The following is a 24,577-nucleotide window of genomic DNA, read 5'->3' as shown; positions in this document are numbered from 1 at the left end:
CCACTGCGGTCCCTACTCTAAGTTTCTGGACTCACGGCCCTCCCCCATCACCACCATCTTTTCTTTCTTTTTTTTTTTTTTTAGACATGGTACCTCTCTGCAGTTGTTTGGTCTTGGATTTGTGATCCTCCTGCCTCAGCCCTCTGACTATTAGGACTGCCGGTGTATGGATCAACCCAACCGTGACTATGAAACTTGGGGCCTTATTTCAAGCAAGGAGTTCCTGGCATGGAGTCAATATGGACAAATAAAGAATAAACAGCTCTCAGGCACGGGAGCTTGGAGGTCAAGTGGTTCTGTTTGCCCATTTCTTTCATCTAGGAATCATACTCCGGAGACTATGTATGAAAAGATGGTGTGAGATCTATGGAAGCAGCTGGTTCCATAGAGCAGGCCTGGCACCCTGGAATCTGGGCTGCATTTGCAAATGTTCTGGACCAAACAGCTTAACCAGAGATACCTTGTCAACCTACCTACCAGCCAGCCAGGACAGAGCTAGGGCAGGAGTTGGGGTGGGTTTGGGCTCCTAATGTGAAGGCCTGGCCTCCTCCTGGTTTTTAGGCAGCATCAAAAGTGGTACCCAGAGATCAGGGAAGCAAGGGATGCTGGGGAGACACCGTCTCAGCTGATTGCTTACTTCTGCGCTGAATCTGGGACCCAGGGTCTCAGCACATAGGCAAGTACTATACCACTGAACTATATTCTTCAACTGAATTCTTGAGGGTCAGAGACCAACATCAGGGAAAGTATAGTGAAGAAAGTGGCAGCGGGAGATAAGCAGCCACTCCGATCCCTTGGAGAGTGCTTGCCATTCTCTATGAAGACACAGTGGTCTCAGGCTAGCCATGAACCAAACCAGAATTGCTCATTCCCCATGGATGGTGTTGGGGGCGGGGAGGGAGGCTCACGGTAAAAGCCAGGACACCTTCAGCCCCTGCTGCTCCAGCGTCCCAGCTCTGCCTGTGTTGGGAAGGAAGACCTTCTGTGATGCGGATGTCCCTTGGCACACAGATGCTGATACAATCTCAAGCCTCTTGCAGTCTTGAGGCCTTTGGCGCTAGGGAGCAGTTGCCAAGTGCTGTGTTCTGAGCTCGCCGCTGTCTTAACTCTCAGCTTCTTACAGACGAGGATGTGAAATGTCCAAAGCTTCATTTACTGAACGCCCCCATGACTTTTGCCATCCTGACCTCGCTTCGAAATACACAAATAAGGAGTAATTTACCCAATACTTGGTCTCACTGTGTAAAAACATAAACTTATTTTCTAAGGGAAATTTCCTAGCACGACTGTAAATAAACAGCATTAATTATTAAAATACAAGAACAAATGAAAACAAACCCAGACATTCTTGGTTTTTGGCATCAGACTCCAGTACTGGCCCTGAACTTACTGATGAGTCATATGTTGTCTCTGGGTCTTGCTTTTCCTCCTGTACAATGGGCTCAATGGTAGAGCTCACACAGAAGATGCCTGGACCTAAGATGGAGGGAGCTTCAGGGTAGAATTGGTCAATCCTGGGGCTGAGGAAGATGGAGTTCAGGGAAACATGATCCTTGCTTTCAAATCTCTGGCTGTTGGGGATTAGAGGCACAGATGGTTTTTGGCAGCTTCAGTAGCTGGTAAGACCCTCCTTTTAGGAGGGAACGAGGAGGTATTCAAACGGTGATGGCATTCAAAACGACCTCCAGGAGCTCTCAGCAGGAAACCGATGAGAGACTTTTCAAACCCAGACTGGCTTCACCTCGAGGGAAGGGAGGTGGTGGCTCCTGGGGGACGGGGTGAGGCCGACAAGCACCCAGCGGTTGCCTTTCCTCTCCCATTGATCTAGAATTTGTTTCCTGTACATTTTCCAAACAAGGTTTCTTATAACTAACTCCCCCATAACGGGAAGCAAGGGAAGCCAGGAGATAGCGTCTGCTGGTTGTAGAGCCTTGGCCAGTTCCCGGAGGTCACCAGAGCAGGCTTGTGGGCCTGGACAGTCTGGCTCCACTGCCTGGGAAGTGGTCTGCCCCGGGCAGGTCCTTGGGCTTCTGGCTGGGACAGACAGAATGTCCCGAGTCCCTGTTTCTGAAGACTTTAGGGAGGGAGGGCCCTGCCCAAGGGATCTCCCTCTGCTTCCTACTGACTTAGCTAAAGGCAAAAAAAAAAAAAAAAAGAAAGAAAGAAAAGAAAGTGGATAGGAAGGGGTAGGGGTGTGAGGCTCAGAGGCGCAAATGATTACAGACAAGGATGTGTATAGGCAGAGAGACGCACAGAGACTTAAGAGAAGCCAAGTGGGTACACAGACGCGCAGGGTCAGGCACAGGAAGACAACCATCGAGGGACAAAGACTCCTACAGAGAAATAAAACCAAAGACAAGGCAGCTGCACCCTGAAGCCAAGGAAAGAGGGAGAGGCAAGGCGGGCTACCCTGCCTGTTGCGAGCCCTACGGGCCGGGTCGAGCGCCGCGCTCCCGGCAGGGGGCACCCTGGCAACGCAGAGGCACCCGCCTGGGGCTCCGGGTGCGGGCCGGGGGCGGAGCGGCCGGGGGCGGGGAGGCCAGCGAGTGCTCGGCCCGGCCGCCTTCATAAGCAGGCGGGGGAGGTGGCCACCAGAGTACGCTCCCGCCACTGTGCTCCTTAGGGCCACCGCTCGCAAGCCGGGACAGACCCTCCCCACGAGTGCCTGCAGGTAAGGAAAGCATGCTGCGCCCGCGGCTGGCGTGACTCCCACGCGTGCGCTCCTCCGGTCCCGCAGTGACTGTCCAAGCCACAGTGGGGACACGTGGGAGGTCAGGCTCCCTAGGGGGACCCACGATCTCCCGCTCCGGACCCCGGCGCGCATCTTTTGGGGCCTGGTAAGATGATGGACGTGGCGCCCGCGGAGCCGCTACCCAGGACCCCACCCTCGTGCTAAGCACCTGCTCCCGGTGCCCACGCGCCTCCGCAGCCCACAGCTGCGCCCTTCGTGGTCCCTAGCCACTCTGTCCCGCTGGTGTCTAAAGTAGTTGGGGAACAGCTGGAAGAAGGCACGTGCTGAGCTCTTTGGCGGGAGCGATCGGAGACCGCGTGCTAGTGTCTGTCTGGGAGTGGGGGAGCCCAGGAAACGGAAGGAGCCGGTGAACGGCTCCGGGCTGCCTGCAGGTGAGAGTGGGGCTGCTGCCTTGCCCAGCGTGGGTAAGAAAGGGTTAAAGGCACAGTCACAGCGGCAGGACCCAAGGCGGAGGAAAACCTCATTCTTAACCCACATTGTCCATGGCAATCCTTTTCAACACGTAATGGGCCTGGGGAAGGAGGCCTTGCAAAGGACTCTGGGGTGTGCCTGTGAATCCTGATTAAAAGAGAGGGCTGGCGCGGCTGGCAGTGATGCTGGCTGACTGGAGGCTGAGTATCTCAGTGAGTTCGAGGCCACCCTAGCTACCTAGGGAGATTAGGTCTCGAAATCATGCATACATACATACATACACACATACAAACACACATACAACAGAGGGATGATTCTCAGACCTGAAAGAACCTTTGGCTTCAAGAAGAACTTAAAGACTCCCCTCAGGCAGGCTCAGATTCTCAGGCTGGTTGAGAATTAGTGAGGAGGACAACTCTTCTGAATGCCTTCTGTGTGCTAAAGACTGCTCTGACGGCTGTCGGACATCTCATTTACAAATAGGGACAGCGAGTTTTAGACAATGTAGATAAGTGATGTTAGGAATTGAACCCTGCTGCCCATTCTCCACAGCCCAGAAGATGAAGGAGCGCCCCCCTCAGGCCTCCCTTCACCGTCCAAGCCTCTCTGTCTTTTCAATCAGCTCTTCCCTCTCCCACTCTCTGCCCATCTCCTCTCTGCCTTTTTTTTCCAGTCCCTGAACTGTCTCTGATTCCCTTGGGGGAGAACACAGCTTCTCAGAAGCCTACTGGTGGAGAGAGACAGGTCTCGGCTGATTCCCAGCCATGTCTGTGATGGTCCCATCTTTATGTTAGGACTACAGTGAACCAAAAGACCAGACAGGCCAGATGGTGGGTATCTTCAATCTACACATACTTACTAGGCATCAGCCGTACGCTAAACTCTGTTCTAGGTGCCGAGCCGAGAGGGGACAAATTCTTTTCAGGCTTTGAAATTTTGAGTGTCACATGGTAGAATCAAAATGAAGTAGTTCCCAAAGAAAGGGATAAAAATGTCACACTGTGTCACAGCAAGTAGGCAATACATGGTACTAACAAGATGGGGCACAGCTGTGTGATCAAGGCACAGCTCTGGTCTCACTGTGGCTCGTAATTCTCCTTGGGGGTGTACAGGAACTGGAAGTCTTTGGCCTGCAGACCCTATTGGTGGGGAGGACACCGTACAGCTTGCAACATGTTTAGCAGGTTCTTATACTTTAGAAAGGAGTGGCTGTCCCCAGCTTCAGTCTCAGCAGAAATTGCATCAGTGTATAGGGTTATGTCATTGCCTCTGAACCCTGCCATCCCGTCAACCACCTTTGCCCAGGCTCTGCCCATTCCCTGCCAGGCTGTGCTGGGAGGAAGCACTCGGCCTTCCTTACTGTCACTCAGAAGTATCCACCTCCTCCCTCCCAGACAAGCCCGGGAAGGAAGTCTGGAGCTCCAGCTGGGAATAACCCAGGAATCTCCTGTCATCCACCTCTGCCTCACTGCCCACGCAGCCCAGCACCAGGCCCTTTCCTGTTCTACCCTGCAAAGATAGGAGATGTTATCCTTTCCTGCATGTGAAGAAACCTCTTGAAGGGACAGTGACCCGCCCTGGGACACATACAAGCCACTTGGGCATCTGGGTCTGGGCTCAAGGACCTACAATTTTAGGTCCCGTGATAGGTCCAGTGATGTCCTAAGGGCGTCTGTGGTCTTCGGGATTCTGGGGAAGGGGGATGTGGGGGTGAACCCAGGATGCGAAATCCAGGGATAGAGTTTGAAGTTCTCAGCATGAAGTCTGTCTGACTGGGCTCATTAACATAAAAACCCTGGAGCTTGAGGAGAGCCTTGTGGGCAGCGAGCATGCTGGGCTGAGAACTTGTGCTCCCAATTCTCCACGTGGCCACAGGAATGCTGACTGAGCTCCGGAGCACAACAGCCCCTCGTCACTGGCACACCAGGGCCGGGCCGTGTGGTATGTTTGTTATTTTGGCTCCCCCCGCCTTACTTCTGGAGCTGTTCTAACCTTCAGAATACAGTGGGAGGCAGTAGACTGGAAATAGATTATCTGTCCTGCGGTGCGATCCTAGACAAACTTCTTTCAAGAGCTCTTGGACCCTCTGTTTCTCTGTTTCCTCATCTGTGATGTGGGGTAATAAACATAGGTACCAGTTGCTGAGGGCCAGCAAGATCATAAGCAGTCTACTAACTTTAGGCTTCACCTATGTGGATTGTAAAAGAATTCGTACCTTCAACCAAGCTGTGGTGGTGCACACCTTTAATCCCAGCACTTGGGAGGCCTAGGCAGGTGAATTTCTAAGTTCGAGGCCAGCCTGAGTTCCAGGACAGCCAGGGCTACACAGAGAAACCCTGTCTCGGAAAAACAAAAAAACAAACAAAGCAAAACAAAACAACAGTGCTTTGGTTCCAATTCTCAGCTCTGTGACAGGAAGCAAATCGCTTTCCCTTTCTTGAATGACAGCTCATAGTGCCCCCCCCCCCCCCGCTCATTACTGATGCTCCAAGTCCAAAGAACATGCCAAAGTGCTCTCTATATTTATCTGCCTTCTCATGCCCCCCCCCCCCAACATTTTGTAATCGCTCCCAGAAAAAGCCCCATGCTTAAAGTTTTCCATGCTTCAAACCTCAGCCTCGCTGTGGCATGAAATCAATTGTTTGCATTTGATTTAACTTCTCAAATGAAGGGGTAAAACTTGAGCGGAGGGTAGGGGCCGGGGGAGGAGATGAAGTTAAAGCAGATGTGTTTCTGTTTAACTGGAGGATGGTGGTTAAACTCCCCCCTCCCCCGCCCCAATGTTATTACCATCGCCCCTTTTGAATTCCAGTAACCAAGAGTTGGGTTTCTCTAAAAGCTGTGGTGTTCTTTCCTGGCTGGTGTGGACTTGCTCACCCAGTATTATTAGTATTATTATTGCTTTATAGTCATCAGAGGCCACAAGCTGCTGGCTGTAGAGGAGACCTCAGACATGCCTAGAATTGTGGGCTGGCCAGGCTCGGACCCTGGATGTGTCCATGGGAATCTTTGAGGCCCAGAGAGAGAAAACATCTTGCCCAGGGGCATACAGCTGTTTAGGCTCAGCCTCCTGGCTCTTTGGGTTTTCTAAAGGTGACTCCTACACACACACACACACACACACACACACACACACACACACACACACACACGCAAGGCCTCTCTTGGACTTGGTGTGTTGGTATGTTACTTCCATTGTATGTCATTAACTTTTATTTATTTATTTATTTATTTGTTTGTTTGTTTATTTATTTATTTATTTGAAACAGGGTCTTATGTAGCCCAGGTTGGCCTTGAAACTTGCCATGTAGCCAAGGATAGCCCTGAACTTTACTGATCCTCCTGCCTTCACCTCCCAAGTTCTAGAAGTACAGGTGTGCTTTGTGTGCTGGGAGCAGAACCAAGAGATTCATGTATATTAGGCAAGCGCTGTGCCAACTGGGCCACATCCTTGGCCCCAAGTTTACAACTTGGTTTGAAAAGCTGTACCCACTCAAGGGAGGAGGAAGATGCTCTGGGCGGTGGGAGAGACCTGTCACCTGTGTGAGCTTGGACAAGTTACTTCCCCTCTCTAGTCTCAGTTTCTCCATGTGTAAACCAAGGTGCGTGAAGAGGAGAGAGGATGGGATTTCCTGAAACTTGGAATGGGTCTAACTGAGGTCCCTCACATCTGGCCTACTGTGTGGAGGGCCCAAAGCCTAGGGGTGGGGGTGAAGGGATGGGCCGGGGCAGGAGTCTCGGCTCCTACACTGAGTTAAAAGCTTCAATTTAGTTGCTGGTGTTGTTAAACCCTGGGTAGTTTCATTTTACACAAAAACACTGGTTTCTGGCTTCTCTTGAAAGATCAGAAGATGTAGGCTCTCCAGGGCCACGCCTCTTCCCGACCACAATAGCCGGAGCTGAGAGGCAGCTGCTCCATCCTTTTAGCTGCAGTTCCTGAGGCACTCCAGTCACTTGTATAGCCCACTTGCCTCCCAAGCACCGAGTTAGAGAGGCATCAGATTTGAATGACTGTGGATGGCTGGGGCCAGCCTGCAGGAGACTGGGATGGGACTGTGGATACAGTCCCCACTGGTTCTGCTTCTATGGCCTCGATGCATCTCTGAAAGACACTGGCTAGGTGGGGAGCCTCTTCCTTTTTCAGTGGAATCGAGGAGGCTCCAGAAGTTTGGGAGATGGGACATCATTATCTAACTGTAGACATTTAGTCCTCTGGGCCTGCCCAAGACATGCCTACACTCTAGAGCCAGAGCAGCACAGGGAGAAGGGACTCCCGTGATGTCTGTCACCTCACCTCATGTCCATGTCACACGCAGGACCTAAGGCCATTCCCACAGCTCTCCTCTTTATCACTTTGCTGACACCCCTCCAAAAAAAAAAAGCCTTTGATGACAGGTGGGTGACAAAGTGGTTGGGGTCTCAGAATCACTGTGAGCTGGAGGGCAGTGTGGATGGACACCGTGGGGCCTGGTGGATAAATATGAGGCTCCTGAGGGTATAACCAGGCATGAGCTTCTAGGTGTACACAAATAAGCTGTTTTGGGGACACAACATGAGCTTGGGGGACCTGGATTCCTGAGAGTTATATCAGGCCCCTGCACCTTGCACTTGCAGAGGTTGACAAAACACTACATAAGCTTCTGCTTAAAGCCACCCTGATTTCCCAACACCCATGTACACCCTCCCTCATGCTCTCTCCTCTTGCTGCTGAAGAGGCTCAGAGGTTGTGATCGCTGGGCAGAGAGAGCCCTGTCCGGCTTGTGGAAGGGTCTAGAAGGTAGTTTCTGTGTAAAAAGACCAGAGAGACCCTGTCATGGGCCCCCAGCCCCTTACTCATGCATAACTCCAAGCTTTTGTTATTTTTCTGGTTCTGACAGAGTCTCACAACAACCCCATGCTGTTGGCAATCCTCCTGCCTCAGCCTGCCAAATACCGTAATTCCATCAACCTCACCTGGGCTTAGGTTTGAGCCTGGTGAGGGTTGTCCTCTCGGACGCCTGGGTGGAGCAGGGAAGTTCTGTCCTTCATCTGGCGGTCAGTAGGCTGCTGGGCAGAGATCTGCCAGTGTTTTCGTACTGACCTTTAGAAGTGAGTCTTCAAGAGCCAGAGCGAATTGCTTTTAATTTGGAAAACCCTAAATGCGACCTTTGTAAAGATCTACCCAGTGGATTTATTTTATTTTTTTGCGGGGCAGGGAATAGGACCCAGACACTCATTCTTTTTTGTTGTTGTTGTTGTTGCTGTTTTTTATTTTATTTTATTTTTTTCCACAGACACTCATTCTTGCTAGGCCGGTCCCCCGCTGCTGAGTTCCGCCCCAGCAGCCGCTTCCTTTGTCAGTGGCGCGCACAAATGCATCCTTAGATGGGACTCTTTCCCTTGGCATCTCCGCATCCTGCTGGCTGCGTTGGCCAAGCCTGTCTCCTCCCAGCCTACCCCATCATGGCTGACCTGACTTCTGCATAGGACTGACACACCTTTGGTGCTAAGCCAAGGCTGTCTCATCGATGCGTCCTGAGTCCTACTCCCTCTCCCGGCTTCCTTGCTCTAGGCATGCCCAGTGCTGCATTGCTATTGCTGTGTCCGTCTGCCATGCATGGAGACCATCCCCAGTGCTATTGTAAACTGGGTGTGGTGGCTTGGCGAGCCCAGCACACAGAAGTTCAGGGTCATTCTTAGCTATGTATTAAGTTTGAGGCCAACCTGGATTATGTGAATCTGAAGAAAAAAAGAAAGGAGAGAAAGAAAGAGGGGGGGAGGAAGGAAGGAAGAAACAAACAAACAAAGAAGGAAAGAAAGGAAAGAAAGAAAAAGAAAAAGGCCTGGTATAGGCCTATAAATCCAGTTAGTTAGGAGCTGAGGCAGGAGGATAAATTCAAGGCCTGCCCGGGCAATAGGTAAGTGAGTGCCTGTCTCATAGTGTTGGAGCTTAGCTCAAAGAAATGTGATCCCTGGGTTCAGTTCCCAGTAACACACACCCTCATTCCCCTAGTTCATTGTCTCTAATTGCTGATGACACATTTGTGTGGTCGGTCCATCCCGTGACAGCCCCGGATATTGAGGCCCAGATTCCCCTCACTGGGAAGTGGGAAGCTACCCATTCAAGTGGCTTCCTTCCCTCAGCCATGGGTGGTATAAAGCACCTTCCTGGGAGAGCCAGTTTCTTATTTATGTTGAAATAACAAAGTTCAGTAGCTCAGTTTCTGCTGAGCTTGGCTATCAATGGTTCCTTTTTGTAGCTTGTTCAAGCCCTTCTCTTAGACCTTATTTCTTGTAAACAATATTATTTGTGCTTTAACCCATCCCTATACCTAATTGTAAGGACTTAGTTTCATCTTGGCTAGAAGCCGGGCCAACTACCTTCAGTGTCTTTATTGTATTTAACTTGCTATTTTGTCTCAGAGATGGTGTGTAACTTTCTGAAAGTCACATAGTTCCAAAGTGTCTTCTGCACCACTGTACTTAGCTCTCATGCCCAGTCAGACTAGCAAACTGATTGGAGCTTTTATGTTTGGATGCAAGCCTGCAGAAGACATCCCTGGAAACACTATTTTCAGTTGAACCATCTGCCTCTGGGATTTGCAACATAGGGCTGGGGTCCCCAAAAGGAGGGGACCTAGCACCTCGGGGGAATTAGTTCAGCATCAGTGTCTGCTCTCCTAGACAAAGGACTCTCAGCCTGGCCACACCCCTTCCTGCTCCGGAAGGCCATTGCAGTCCTAGGAGGAATCACCCTCAGCACCTAGAGGGCATGGGCCAGTAGCCCTGGTTTTGTCTTCTTGTCTTGGTTGTCTCGGTTTCTAGTGTCTTTCCTGAGAAAACCATCATTCATGCAAATGAGACAGGGCTGTGGGACTCTCCTAGGTCCTTGGTGACACAAAGCTGACAAGCGTGCTGCCCTGTCCCTGCCCTGCCCCTGCCCTGCACCTGTGTCAGACATCATTGATTAACCGATGTTCTTTATCCTGCTGAAGTTCCTTCCGCTGCAGCATAGTGCTCCAGACCGCCTTGAGTCACTAAATGAGACCTGGCACACAGAGGAAAGGATAGCCCAGGACCAGATTAATTTAGTGATGTTGTGGAGCAGGAGTGGGGAAGCAGGCCAGGGCCAGGACACTGGTTCAGATGCCATAGCGCTCCTCAGTCAGAGTGCAGGAAGAACTAACTGTGAGGTAGACTGGGCCGGAATTGGCTTTTGGTGTGGTGGTGTAAGACATTTTATGGGGCCACAGTGGGTCCCTGCGTTTAGTGTAAAGAGGATTTCTGGATTGTGGCCCTGGCAACTGCTCTGGTTTAAATAAGAAGGGGCTGTTTCAGGCTTTCCTGGAAAGAGCTGAAGGTTGCCCTCCCCTCCCTAATATTAACAACAGTAATAGTAACAGAGAGGAACACCTACTGTGTGTCTCATCCATTCACCCCTCTGCTATCTATGTGGCTAATTATAAGAACAGCCCAGAGATCTAGCAAAAAAAAGAAAGAAAAAATAGACTCAGGGAAAGTGTGTTGCTTGAGACTCCATCTTGCTTCCCAGGCAGTCCTGGGACAGCTGGGATGGCTGGGCTCCGTGTTAACACTTCTTGGATCACCAGTGTCACTAATGAGGTGACGTGCCTGGAATCCAAGGTCTCATACGCTCTAAGCGTGTACGCCATTGTAAAGCCACAGCTCAGTCCAAGCCCCTCTGTGGCTTCACAAGGGGACCACTGAGGCTCAGAGGGGAGTTTGGTGGGCCAGGGATCACACAGGGAGTGCCGGCTTATTCTTTCATCTTGGGGTGGGGCTGGGATACAGGAGCGTTGATTTAACTCAAGTGAGGTTGGGCCTGCCCTGTTTCCTGTATGGATGCATGCCCGGTTTATTTTAGTTCACCACACAAGATGAATTTGCCACTTTAGCATCCTTAGCCTGCATTCCCAGGCTCTTAGCATCAAGTTTTAAAACCATTTCCTCTCCTCCCCCTCCCCACCTTTTTATTGAGACGGGGTCTCACTATATGTATCTCTGGATAACCTGGAACTTGCTATGTAGATCAGGTTGGCCTTGAACTCACAGAGATCCGCCTGCCTCTGCCTCCTGAGTGCTGGAATTAAAAGTGTGCCATCCACTATACTGGGTCTTAAAACCATTTCTTCTTTATGAGCTCAGAGAGGGTCCTTACAGACGCATTCAGTCTACAGCCCACAGACTGCTCATGGCGAATGACTGGGGACAGCTAAGAAAGTGGCCCAAAATTATGTCACTTTTTGCAATTAAAAAAAAATAATTATGGGGCTTCTGAGTGTGAATTTTTTAGATGGCAATGTCTTGTCACAATGTCAAAAGGTTGGTCATGCCTGAAAGTAATGTCTTCATTTAGCAAGAGGGGAAACTGAGGCTCAGAGAGGCAAGGCAGCTTGCTCAAGATCAGATTGATTGTTAAAGCTACCCTCAACTTTAGGTCAGGAGGAGCCCAGCCAGAGGCCTTCTCAGGCAAGTCCTCAACTCTTTAAACTCTATCCTTCCCTGCACAGGCTCTCTGCAGGGTGCTGTCCTGGGCCTGTGGCCCCTCCAACATTAGGATAGAGCTCCTTCAGAGCTCTTGAGCCTGGTGAGTAAGAACTGATCTCATACAGGTTCCTGGCTTCGAGTGTGAGCTTTAGGAGGGCAGGACCCCACAGAGAACACTAAAGAGAAGGACCTCACACTTCCAGGCCCCGCCCCTGGCAGGCTTCCCATAGCCCGCCAGCTCTGCAGCCTAGGGTCCTGTGAAGATTTAACCTTTACAGCCTGAGCCATTCCTGGCTTCACCCTGGCTGCCCTTCCTCCTCCGTGTGGTCTTCCTTGCTCCATCCATGACATAGGCTCTCTATAGCCCTGGCCTGTCCATCAGGGCTTAGAGGTAGGAAGATAGGGTTTAGGCAAGCCTGGGAGACAGAACGAGACTTTGGTTTGACAAACCAAAGATAGATAGATAGATAGATAGATAGATAGATAGATAGATAGATAGATAGATAGATAGATGGATAGATGGATAGATGGATAGATGGATAGATGGATAGATAGATAGATAGATAGATAGATAGATAGATAGATAGATAGATAGATGGATAGATAAATGGATAGATCGATAGATAGATGATAGATAGATAGATGAAAGATCGATAGATAGATCGATAGATAGATAGAAGTCCCAGCTGAACCCATCTGTAGCCACTCCATGGTGCATGACATTCATACATTCTTATTGGATGAATAAATATTTGAAAAGTAGAATCCCTCAGAGATTAATTAAAAAAAGAAAAAGTGACCTTGTGTGACTTTTGGGTCTCAGTTCTCACATACTGATTAACTCTACCATAGGTCTAGAGAGGAGTAAAAGGCATATAAACACATCTGTGTATGTTTGTTTAAAATATGGCTGATCTTCTAAGCCTATCACAGATACTTATTCATCTATTTCTTGCAACCGAGGCTCAGAGAAGTTGAGCCCATATTCTCCAGCTCAGACAGTTGCTATCGAGTACAAAGCCTGGTCATCCAGACAATCCTCAAGGCTGCACAATATAGGAGTTCCTCCCCTTTCAGGTCCCTTAACGCAGAGCCCCGCCCCAGATTCAAGAGTTCAAATATCAGAGCATGAGGGTGTGAGGTGCGCAGTCCAGCTGCCCCAGACCGTGTAACTTCTCCAAGAAAACACACTCCTGGCCCAGTGCGAAGCACATGGTGGATCTTGTGACCATCATCAGAACAGGCAGCAGTGGTAGCTGGGGAGAAGCTGGCAGAGGGAGACGACCTGCAAACCAGGAACGCTGTCAGAAGAGAAAGGACAGAGGTCCTGACTTACTGTCACAGCTGCTCTGACGTGTGGTAGGTGTAGTAACTTAGTGACCACCTCATTGCCTCTTCTGAGAAGGGGGTTCCTGTTGCTATCACAATTTTTGCTCACACAGGGGACTTGGTCAGTAGACGGCAGATGACTGGTAGGCCTGGGTATGCGCAGTAGCTGCTAGGCTGTGGCTTCTGGAGGATTCTGGGAGCTTCCTGCTGGCTTCCTAGCACCACACTGGGCTGCCCTCAGGCAGGCAGGCTCAGGTAAGAGCAGAGTCAGGGCTCTGTGAGAAATACATGGGGAAGGGAGGGGAACAGCATCCTCGATTCCGTGACGCCCCTCACTTATATTCCTGGAGGCTGGGTCCAGAGAGATAGATAGAAAAGACAATTGAGCTGTCGCCTCGCCCCATCTGGGGCAGACCCAGTGTGTCAGCTTCTAGGTTTCTTGGCACCACCCAGACAGCTCTGCCATGTCTTTAAGCTGAGGAAGGAAGGTCTCATAGTGTCAAGGTGGGTGGGGAGCCGTGCGGGGTGTGTCACACAGGAACCCTGGAATGCCCAGGGTAGCAGGGCTGGCCAGTAGTGGTGCTGGGATTCGAACCTGGATTGTATCTGCTCTGGTTCCTGGGTTAGTTTGTATCAGTCTATGTCTCGCTTGGGAATGTTCGGTGCAGAGCTCCCAACCTGGCTCTCCCTAACCTGCTTTTTAGTGTTGTAACTCCTGAGAGCTGTCACTCACTCAAGCCTCATACAGTGCAGGCTGCCAATTCGGCTTGTCCGTGCTTTCTCGTTAGCTTCAAAGATCTCCAGGAAGTAAGTTCTGGAATCCCTTTCTTCAAAGGTGAAGGAATATGGGAAGGAAAGGGATACCCCCAAAGTCAGGCAGCTCCAGAAATGTTAATCCGAAATTGAACCGCCAGCAGCCTGGCTCCAGATTCTGGGCTGGGTTCACTCCGAGCCACTGGAGAAATCTCTGCGGGCCGGATGCCTGATGGCTTGAACCTGTTGCTTCTTCAGGAGCCGACCTAAGGAGAAGGCTGGGGGAGGGGGGCAGGAGTTGAGCAAGCAGCAGGCAGGATTAGACCACACAACACCCCAGGGAGTCACTGAGCCACCTCCTGACCCAGAGCTGACAGGCAGAGTTTATCTGTCCCCTGGGACTCCTGGGGGGTGGGGGAGAGGGTCAAGACCTGGTAGGGCAATCCTGGTGTCTCCAGGTCAGGGGGGAGCCCACTCAGGAGTCTGGTTGGCGGGACTGGCCCAGCCTCCAGCCAGGGTTCTGGCCTTGGGCCTGATTCTGCAGAGATTCTGTCTCCTGCTTCCATAGTTTTCCTGGGCTTGGGGAATCTCCCTGCAGTGACTTATGCAAGAGTTTTGCTCTCCAATTTCCTCCTCCGCCATGGACTCCCAGGCTGCACAGGACTGGCTGCCCTGCTTCCCTGCGGTGGGGGAAGGGCACCCTTTCCCCCTGGGCAGCTACACCATCTGAATAACCAAGTGCTTCCCCATGGCTCTTGGCCAAGCAGGGCTCACAGTGAGGGACCTTTGCCAGCCTCCGTGTCCTGTGGTACATTCCGGTTGCCCAGGGTAGACTCCAGGGGAAATAAATGTCCATTCCAGTAGCTGTGGCGCCTATTTCCAGAGGGTGCCTGGGACAGAGGCAGCCCTGCTAGGGTAGGGCTTTGTCCCTCTCCACCTGGAGTGCCTCTCTGCCAGCTGGAGAAAGCAAGACCCCCTTGTCCCAAGAAATTCCTGTTGGCGTGACATTTCAATGGCCCCTCAGTGGGTGCCAATATTGGAGAGAAGGGAGAAGAGTCAGGAAATAGGGAAGATGGGATTGCAAGAGGACCTTCATTTAGCCAATCAACAAACATTTATTTTTTATTTATTACTTTACTTATTACTTTTTAAATTTTACTTTATATGTGTGGGTGTTTTGCCTACATGGGTGTGGTGTCCGTGTACCACTTGTATGTCTGGTGTCTCTCCAGAGGCCAGAAGAGGATGCTGGAATTACAGTCAGTTGTGGGCCACCATGTAACTGCTGGGAATTGAACCCACACCCTCTAGAAGAACAGTCAGCTCTCCAGCTCCTAGTTTTATTTTATTTATTTGGGGGGTGGTGGTTTGAGATAGGGTTTCTCTATATAGCACGGCTGTCCTAGAACTCACTCTATAGACCAGACTGACCTTGAACTCAGAAATCCACCTGCCTCTGCCTCCCAAGTGCTGGGATTAAAGGCATGTGCCACCATTGCCCGGCCTAGTTTTATTTTTTGAGAAGGGATCTCTAACATAGACTGGCCTTAAAATCACAATGTAGCTGACTGTGACCTTGAATTCCTGATCCTCCTGCCTCTGCTTCCCTCCTGGGCTCACAGGTATGCACCACCCACACCTGGTTTATGCAGTACTGCAGCTGGGACGTGGGCCCTTGTGCATTCTAGCCAAGTCCTCTACCAGGTGAGCTATGTCCCCAGCCTCTCAGATTTGTCTTTAGGGACCCTGCAAGCCTCCACAGGACACAGAGACTGGCAAAGGTACCCCTGCAAGCCCTGGGGTAGTATATTCATTGCCTGCAAATGTGGCAGTTCCCATCTGGGGGAAGTTGGCCAGGACCAACAACTTACACAAAACCAGTGCTTCAGATGGAGGAGGAAATAGAAGAGAGACCACCTAACTAGCTTGTGGCAGTATAGGCAGAAGGGCCCTCAGGGGAGGTGGCTTTTATCCTAGAGGTCTGGTTTAGGAGCTGCAGTAATGCCTGACTCTGCCCAAGCTCCATCACCTGGGAAAAGACAGAGAAGTTAACAGCTTATAACCAATAGGTGAAGAAGGTGTGGAAAGGCTTGTGAATGATTTTGTGGAGCTGGGGACTCTGGAACTGGGTTGCAGGAGGGTCTGGAGGTGGCGGCCTTTGACCTGGAGGGTGAGTGAGAAGGAGCCACACAAAGACCTGAAAAGAATGATCTAGGGGGGTCAGGAGCAAACCCTAAATCATGAGAAGAGAACAACCCAGGCGTAGTGACGCCCGGCTGTGATGCCGGCATTTCTAGGTGGCAGCCAGAAGGTCAGACGCTCAAGGTCATCCTCAGCTGTGAAGTAAGTTTGAGGGCAATTTAGGTGACACGAGACCCTATCTCAAAAATATCTCAGAAATAAAACAAAGCAAAAGAAAGGGGGGGAAATGATAAAAGAGAAGGGAAGAGAAATTGGCCCAGGGGTTGAAGGGGAGGAGCTAGGGGTGATGTCAGAAAGATGGGTAGGACCTGGACCACGAATGTGACTTTTGACCCAGATGGATGGCAGGTGGACAGGACCTGCCGGGTGACTGCAGAGGTGAGTGGCCTCCTGCTTGTTTGGGGCCCCTTAACAACAGAATGGCTTCGGTGGTTCCTGCTCCTGCCCCTTCAGGTACAGATGGGACAGCCAAGCCCGGGAAGAGAAATGGTCCTTGAAAAGAGAGACCAGATGAAATCTAGGCTTCCTCAAACCTACCAGTCTCTCTTCACACTGCCTCTCTGGGTCAAAATGGCTGCTGAGCGTTTACGGCAAACCTGGTGTCCCTCTTTGCCTCAGCAGGTGGAGTGTGGGATTTGGTGACCTGACCTGGGATCTGTGTGGTGGCTATAAAGAGCCTCAAGAACAGCGAGAACAGCCTGGTTATTAATTCCTAGGATTGCTTGGGCCAGGATGAACAGCAGGCGTTTCTGAAGTCTGCCTGGCATGGTACAGATGCACGCTGAGGGTCTCTTTGCTGTTTCTTTACGGACCATGGATCTATGGGTGGGTTAATGGACAACCTGTCTCCAAGCACTCTTATCATTGCTCTATAACTGAGTTGCTTGCATAGATAAATTCATATCTTAGTTAGGGTTACCATGGCTGCAATGAAACACCAGGACCAAAGCAACTTATGGAGGAAAAGAGTTTATTCAGGTAACACTTCCGCATTGCTGTTCACTGAAGGAAGTCAGGACAGGAACTCACCCAGGGCAGACACCTGGAGGCAGGGGCTGATGCAGAGGCCGTGGAAGGGTGCTGCTGACTGGCTTGCTCCTCCTGGCTTGCTCAACCTGCTTTCTTACGGAACCCAGGCCCACTAGCCCAGGGGTGTCACCACCCACAATGGGCTGGGCCTTCTCACACCCATCACCAGTTAAGGACATACCCTACAGGTTTGCCTATAGAAGCATTTACTCAATTGAGGCTCCCTCCTCTGATGACTCCAGCTTGTGTCAAGTTGACATAAGACTAGCTAGCACTGCTGGCCCCCTGTCAACTTAACACACAAAAGCATCGCTGTTAAGCAACAGCCTTTCCTGTCTTATCCATCCCGGAGATTCCACATTAATGAAGGCATCACAATATAAAACTATTTACAAACTTAAAAGGCCCCACAGCCTTACAATTTCAAACACTTTAAAAGTGGTCTCTTTTAAAAATATCCAGTCTCTTAAAAAAAAAAAAAAACAAAATCCCAACTCTTGCAGGGGGCGGGGGAGGTTTAAATTAGTCTTTCAGCTGTGGGCTTCTGGGCTAGCCCTAGTTTTTGAGACAGTGTTTCATATAGCCCTGGTTGGGCTCAGACTCATTATGTAGCAGAGGCTGACCTTGAACTCCTGACCCTCCTGCCGACACCTCTCCAGTGCTAGGATTGCAGGTGTATGGCATCCAGCTCCAGCTCTTCCACCATTGATAATATATTTATCTGTATGCTGCCCTCACATGCTGGGATTAAAGGCATGCACCTCCACGGCCAGACGAGTATACTTCATTGTTATTAGTGTTAGTGTTGTATACTTATAGATACCATGTACATGGCTTCTCATCCCTTGTCCATCTTTTCTGTGTATGTATGCTTGCATGTGTGCATGCATGTATGTATGTGTATGGTGTGTATATATTTGTGTGGATGTGATTGTGCGTGTGCATGCATGTGTGCATGTGTGTGCCTGTGTGTGTGTGTGTGTGTGTGTGTGTGTGTGTCCGCATGTGGAGGTCAGAGGTCAGCCTCGGGTGTCTTCTCAAGTTGCTCTCCACCTTTCCTCTTTGCAAGAGGCCTCTCACTGAACTTTGAGCTCACAGACTGGCCGGTCGGTAAGCTTCAGGAATTTTCCCGTCTCTGTTGCCTCGCTACTGGGGTTGTGCTTGCGCCGTCACTTCCTGGGGTTGGTTGGCTTGCTATCCAGAGAGTTCTGGGGATCTGGGCTCAGGTCCCCTTCTGTGCAGGCAACTTACTCACTGAGCTCCCTCCCATGCTCTTCCTTGTCTGAGGGGTTAGCGTTTATACTCATACATACAGTTGTATGCATCTACAAAATATGCATTTAACTTTTATGAAGGAGGGTCATACCGCGTGTAAATTCTAACCGCTCTGTCTCATTTTTGCATTGCTGAGGCTCGGCCATGTTTTTGCATGTATCTCTGACTCATTCCTTCTCTTCCATATAATTCCTCCCCTGGATGACTAGTCCCACAGCATTTATTTATTCTATCTTGCGCTAAGGATGAAACCCAATCGCTCAGGCTTGCGAACTCTCCTTCCCAGAACCATACTCCCAGCCTCTCTCTAGTCACGATTGTTGGCTTCGGTCCTCAGACTGCTGCTGATGTGGAAAGAACTCCTGAGGAGCACAAGGCTGGGAAGATGGCTAAGGCGGTATAAAGCCCTTGCCCCCCAAGTTTGAGCCTCCGAGTTCAATCCGAGAGCCTGGGTAGAAAGTGGGGCTTGGTGATGGATGTGTCGTCCCAGTGTTGTGACGATAGCGACAGGTTGAGCCTGGGGCTTGCTGCCCAGATTTGTCAGTGATCCCAGATCACAGTGAGAGACCCTGCCTCAAAAGAGAAAGGTGGAGGGGGTGAGAGAAGGGTCACCTGGTAAAGGCATTCGCCACCACGCCTGAATGAATACGAGTTTTCAATCCTCAGGACCCACATTGTGAAAGGAGGGAACCAACTCCTGAGAGGAGACCTCGCATACTTCCGTGCTTACACACAGACACACACACACACACACACACACACACACAAGCGTATACCTATGGCGGTTGTAACTAGGTTCTTGAACTTCATATGCAATATGGGGTGCATCACCTTGACTGAGATTCTGGTCTTCCTGCCCTCTGCTCCCAAGTGCTGGGACCGCAGTGAGCACCACCACCCCTGGCTGATGTGGTGCTGCCGTGGAACCCAGGGCTCTGTGCGTGCTAGACAAGCGCTCTAGCAACTGAGCTACACCGCTATACCGACGGCCTCTGCTGGGAGCTTTTAAAAGAATCTTAATTTGTGTTTGGAGTGCATTAAATGCTTTTAAAGATCATTTTGAGATGCTCACGATAATTACATGGCTTTTCTTGTTTGATCTGTTAATGTCATCCTTCGTATAAAAGACTTTCCCATGAAGCCTCTGAGCATGCGCTCCTGGGCCAGGCCTCTGAGCATGCGCTCCTGGGACGGACCTGGCTGGGGACCTGACTGGTTTTGCTGAGTGTGCACTCAGCTCGCGCCGGTGACATATTGTCTAGAATGGTCCATCCCTCTGGGCTTGAGGGTTGTGGTGACCGTGGTCGTCGTACTGGATAGTTGTTTTTTACCCTCCCTCTACCCAAGTTCGAGTAAAATCAAGAACAGTTGTTTCTTGAAATTTGGTAGCATTTACCGATGAGATCATCTTCGGCCAGCGTTTTCTTTGTGGAGAGATTTTTCACGTGGTCTCAGTTTCTTTATATAGGTTCTTTTACATCTGCCTATGTCAGCGTCGGTAAGTTCTAGTTTAGGAATGTGTGCATTCAGTCTACATTTTTACATTTATTCACATAAAAGCTTAGCATTTTTCTCATTGTAGTTCTCTTGTCTGTGATGGGATTCTGTCTGTCTGTCTGTTGGCCTTGCACATGCCAAGTGCAAACTCTTCCACTCTTTTTTTTTTTTTTCCAAGACAGTGTTTCTTTGTATAGCCCTGGCTGTCCTGGAACTCACTCTGTAGACCAGGCTGGCCTCGAACTCAGAAATCCGCCTGCCTCTGCCTCCCAGAGTGCTGGGATTACAGGCGTGCGCCACCACCGCCCGCCTGTGTTTTTTTTTTCCTCCTTCCACTCTTTATATTTCTGAGATGCATTCCCGACTGTTGGGTTAGAAGCCCCTTCCTCTCTTGTGCAGTTAATCAGATGGTGACAACACACCCTTGTCCATTAATTCACATATGTCAAGCTCATGAGGAAGGGCAAAACCTCCCCAGAAAACATGTAACGTTGGTTACAGTAGGGTCCATCTCCAGCGCTCCTACAGGGTGACATGAAGCTGGGACAGAAGAATCCTTGGAAGTTCACATGCCAGCTAGCCTTGTGTCCACAGTGGCCGTGGAACCCTGCCCCAAACACCTGCGGCTGGCACATTTGTGCCAACGGATATCTGGGGTCAGCTTCAGTGTGGGGATACAGGAACCACTCCTGTTGTTTGTTTAACTGCTTTATTTATTTATTTATTTATTTATTTATTTATTTATACATTTATTTATCTACCTATCTATTTATTTATTTTAAAGGCAAGGTCTGATATGACCCAACCTGGTCTCACGCTCACTTTCAGATCACTAACTGGCTAAGGGTGACCTGGAACTTGTGATTCTCCCGAGCGCTGAGATTATAGGCATGGACCACTGTGCGCGGCGGCTCTTGTGGTGCTGGGGACCCAGCTCTCAGCCTGTTTCACGCTAGGCAGGCACTCTACCAGCTGAGCCACACTCGGTCCACACTGTTCATTTGTGATGAAGGTGTGCAGGCCCTGGCCTGCCTCACCACACCCTGAGCACGGTGACCTGACCTCCAGAGCAGAGTCACGGGCACTCTGGAGCCGTCAGCGCTGAAGTCTAGCCCAGTCTAGAAGAGATGGACCTGTGCCTTTAACGAATTCACTTTTTCAGTGCCGGGGTAGAACCCAGGGCCAGTGCTCCACCACTGAGCTGCGCCTCGGATCCAGACCTTGAATTTTTTTTTAAATTTTATTTATTTTATGTATATGAGTACACTGCAGCCATCTTCAGACACACCAGAAGAGGGCATCGGATCCCATTACAGATGGTTGTGAGCCACCATGTGCGAATTGAACTCTGGAGAGCAGTCAGTGCTCTTAACCATTGAGCCTTCTCTCCAGCCCCAAACCTTGAATTTTTGACATTAGAAACATTACAAATGAGACACCAGAAAAGGAGAACACGAACAAATTAGACCAGGAGGAGAGCCCAGTTCTCTGTAATCCCAGCCCCTGTGAGTGAATACAGCGGTTCACATCTGTAATCCTCACACTTGAGAGCCCAAGGTGGGAGAATTGAGAGTTCAAGACAGGGCTGGAGAGATAGCTCAGTGGTTAAGAGCACTGCCTGCTCTTCCAGAGTTCCTGGGTTTAGTTCCCAGCAACCACATGGTGGCTCACAACCATCTGTAATGAGATCCGATGCCCTCTTCTGGTGTGTCTGAAGGCAGTTGCAGTGTATAAATCTTTTTTTAAAAAAATAATAATAGAACACACACACACACACACACACACACACACACACAAATCAGTATCCTTCGCCGCCATGACACACAATGGATCATTCACAATATTAATAATAAGAAACACACCCAAGTCAGTCTCTTCTACAGCTATGACACACACTGGATCACTACTACTACTACTAATAGTAATAATAATAAGAAACACATTCCCATGCGTGTACACACACACACACACACACACACACAGTCTCTTCCACAGCCATGACACACAATGGATCACTCACAAATTAATATTAATAATAACAACGACAATAAAAATAATAAACACACACTGGATTGCTCACAGTCCTTCCAGTCTTTGATGGCCTCTGGGCCTTTGCACCTGCCTGCTGTTCACTCAATCTTGCCTTCTGACTCCATCACTCTGGCGACAGAAACCCTGGGCACTTGTCCCCATTCTGTGTGACTTATGTGATTATGCGTAAAGGTCATATAACTTCTTTGGAGAAAAACCTGAAAACCTTGGGCTGTACCCTTCACGGGCCTGTGTCGAGTGGCTTTTGTGTTGAGTATTTCCTTGAAGCCTTAGTGGACTCAGCCCAACATAGCAGCAAGTTGTCTTTGAACTTTGGTGTTGAAAACTTTAGACCTAGCTCGGCTGCTCCTGATCTTAGACAGGTCCCTTCAGCTCTCTGTGTACCCTAAAATGAGGCCGACCACATGAATACCTACTTCAAAGCACAGGTGGTATAGCTCAGTGGTAGAGTGTTTGCCCATCGTGGGCTAGGCCCTGGGTTTCATTCTAACACTGCAAAAAATCAGGAACTAATAAAGACCTAGCATGCACTTTCCACATACATCCTATGGACTGAGCCTTAGTGTGTACACCGCCTCTGCATCACATCTGAGGGGTGGGGCAGATATCATGCGAGGCCCCAGATCTGTCACCTCTTAGACCAAGATTCTCTTTCACCCACACCAGTGCTGGGAAGAGTACCAGATGAGTCCGGATGGGGAGGCCCTTCGGAGTGTCCCATCACATGTGCGGCCCAGCTGTGCACTCGGTAGGCTTCGTGCAAATGCACTTTCAGTGATGGGCCAGAAGTTAGTGGCAGAGACAGAACGAGGGTGGGTTGGCAGTTTAGGGCTCACACGATCTGGGATCGAGCCCAAGGGGTTTTTGAGGCTGTAGAGTGGATGGGAAAGGACGCCCCAGTCTGGCCTGGAAGGATGGGCCGAGCCCAGAGGCAATTGGGGGGGGGGCTTACCCCGCTGCTTGCTCTGCATTGCCCTGGGCTTGTGGCCCTGCCTCTTAGCTTCAGTTTCCTTTTCTGTAGGTGTGAGTACAGCATCCTGAGTGTCTCAGGGTGGGCTGTAGGCTCTGGGACGAGGGTTCAGATGAACCCTTCTCTGAACCCGCCTTCCCTACCCCCCTCCCCGTCTCTTCTGTCTCTTCCCGCATCTCAGTGACCTGGCTTCCCCTCAGCAAGGTTCTTCATGGTCTCACTCCTGACAGAGGTTTGGACCTATTCTATTGGCCCTTGGTGGTCAATAGCTGCTCAATAAATAGCAGCTCAGGGGCCATTGATTAAATACCACAGTGGAGGCCCTAGAACGCAGGAGGTGACTGATATCCCTGGGCACTGGGGAACACTGTGCAGGTCTGTTTTTAACCTTTTAAACAGCTTCGAAGGCTGTCAGATGGAACAAACTGCCTCAGAGGACAGCCAGCTAGCCCTGCCCCTGCTACTCAGTGACCAGGGGCAAAGGGCCCCGGGCTTGGGGCCAGGAATATCTGGAAAGTAGCTGGGTCCTGCCCCTCTTCAGTTCGGGGACCTTGGGCAAGTCATATCCCTCCTGTGCCTCTGCTTTCTCTTCTTCTGAGATGGATGTCTTATAGTTTTGTCCTGGGGACTTACTGGGGACTGACCGACCACTAGATTAAAGGGCCCAGTGGACAGACAGACACTTTCAGGCACAGGGCCTGTTAAGATTCTGGCAATCCTACCCAGGAATTCAGGAATCTCCTCTAGTTATTTTCCCCTGCACCCTTCTCTCACCTTGACTGCCTGCTTTCTTCCTTCTGTCGATATGTCCTCCCTTCCATCTGCCTGTCTTCCCTTTCTTTTCTGACATGGTCTTACTGTACAGCCCTGGCTAGCCTGCTTGGTAGCCCAGGCTAGCCTGGAACTTCAGCAATCTTCCCACCTCTGCTTCTAGAGAAACTGGGATTACAGACACGCACCACCATGCACAGCCACGGGTCCCGCACGTGTGTATTCCCACGCAGTGTGTCCGCCCACCTTTGACTAGTTTGTCCCGTTTTTCCCTTTGGTGGAAACAGCCATCTGAGCATGATGGACCCGATGTGACTGTTTACAGTTTGGGGAGCTGAGGAAAACTCTCTGGACTGGAGTTCTGAGGGCAGAGTCTGGGCTCCAAGCAACGGAAAAAACTAAAGCAAACAATAGGAAGATGAACTGGCTCCCGCTCAGAGGCGAGCTTCAGGCGTGTCTGTGGCCAGGCTCTGGACACCAGCGTCCAACTCGTGGGGTTTTCTGTAGGTTTCTAGTCCATCCCACAGGCCGCTCTTCCCCTCTGGTGCCTCCTTGATTCACACCCCCAGTACCCTGCCATCCAGATGGAAGTGGTCCCACCCTCTGCCACTTATCTGACCTGCAGCAGCCGAAAGGAGTGGGGCGTCCCTTGTGGGGAAGGGGAACGGACTCAGAGTAACCAGAAATGATAGCAGGTGTCACCATGTCACCGTGGTGTAGCCCCATAGTCCCCCTCTTTCTGCAGAATGGTAATCACAGAGGAGCACTCCCTGTGTACTGGACCAGGGTGAGAGGGAAGTCTGGGCGTGCTACCTCTTAGTCTGGCCTACTCTTAAGTGGGATAGTGCCCCCAGGACACAGATCACATTCAAGGCTGGAGGAAAGCCTGTGTGGTCTGAGATGGACTTTCTGCCAGACCCCGCCCCCCCAGCCCAGGCTGAGCCACGGAACTCAGGGGTCATGGGGATCCCGTGTCACAGCCCCAGTCCATATGGAGGCAGTCCTGTTAGATGCTAGGGTGGCATGAGGAGTCTACCAGGCCTGAGTGG

At 50.6% G+C, this 24,577-nt stretch overlaps 1 protein-coding gene across 1 annotated transcript in view; it reads left to right on the top strand.

Moving 5' to 3' along the window:
* The first annotated feature begins 2,550 nt into the window (after positions 1-2,550).
* The window catches only part of Alpl (alkaline phosphatase, biomineralization associated), a 53,271-nt gene continuing 31,244 nt past the window's right edge, over positions 2,551-24,577 (top strand). Inside the window, exon 1 of the mRNA XM_052177819.1 lies at positions 2,551-2,671. The gene's annotated coding sequence lies outside the window, so the exon portion shown is untranslated. The remainder of the gene's footprint in view (positions 2,672-24,577) is intronic.

The sequence above is a fragment of the Apodemus sylvaticus genome, chromosome 3 (genome assembly GCF_947179515.1).
Source record: "Apodemus sylvaticus chromosome 3, mApoSyl1.1, whole genome shotgun sequence".
In the NCBI taxonomy this organism is placed as follows: Eukaryota; Metazoa; Chordata; class Mammalia; order Rodentia; family Muridae; genus Apodemus; species Apodemus sylvaticus.
This window is presented reverse-complemented; position numbering and strand designations above follow the sequence as displayed.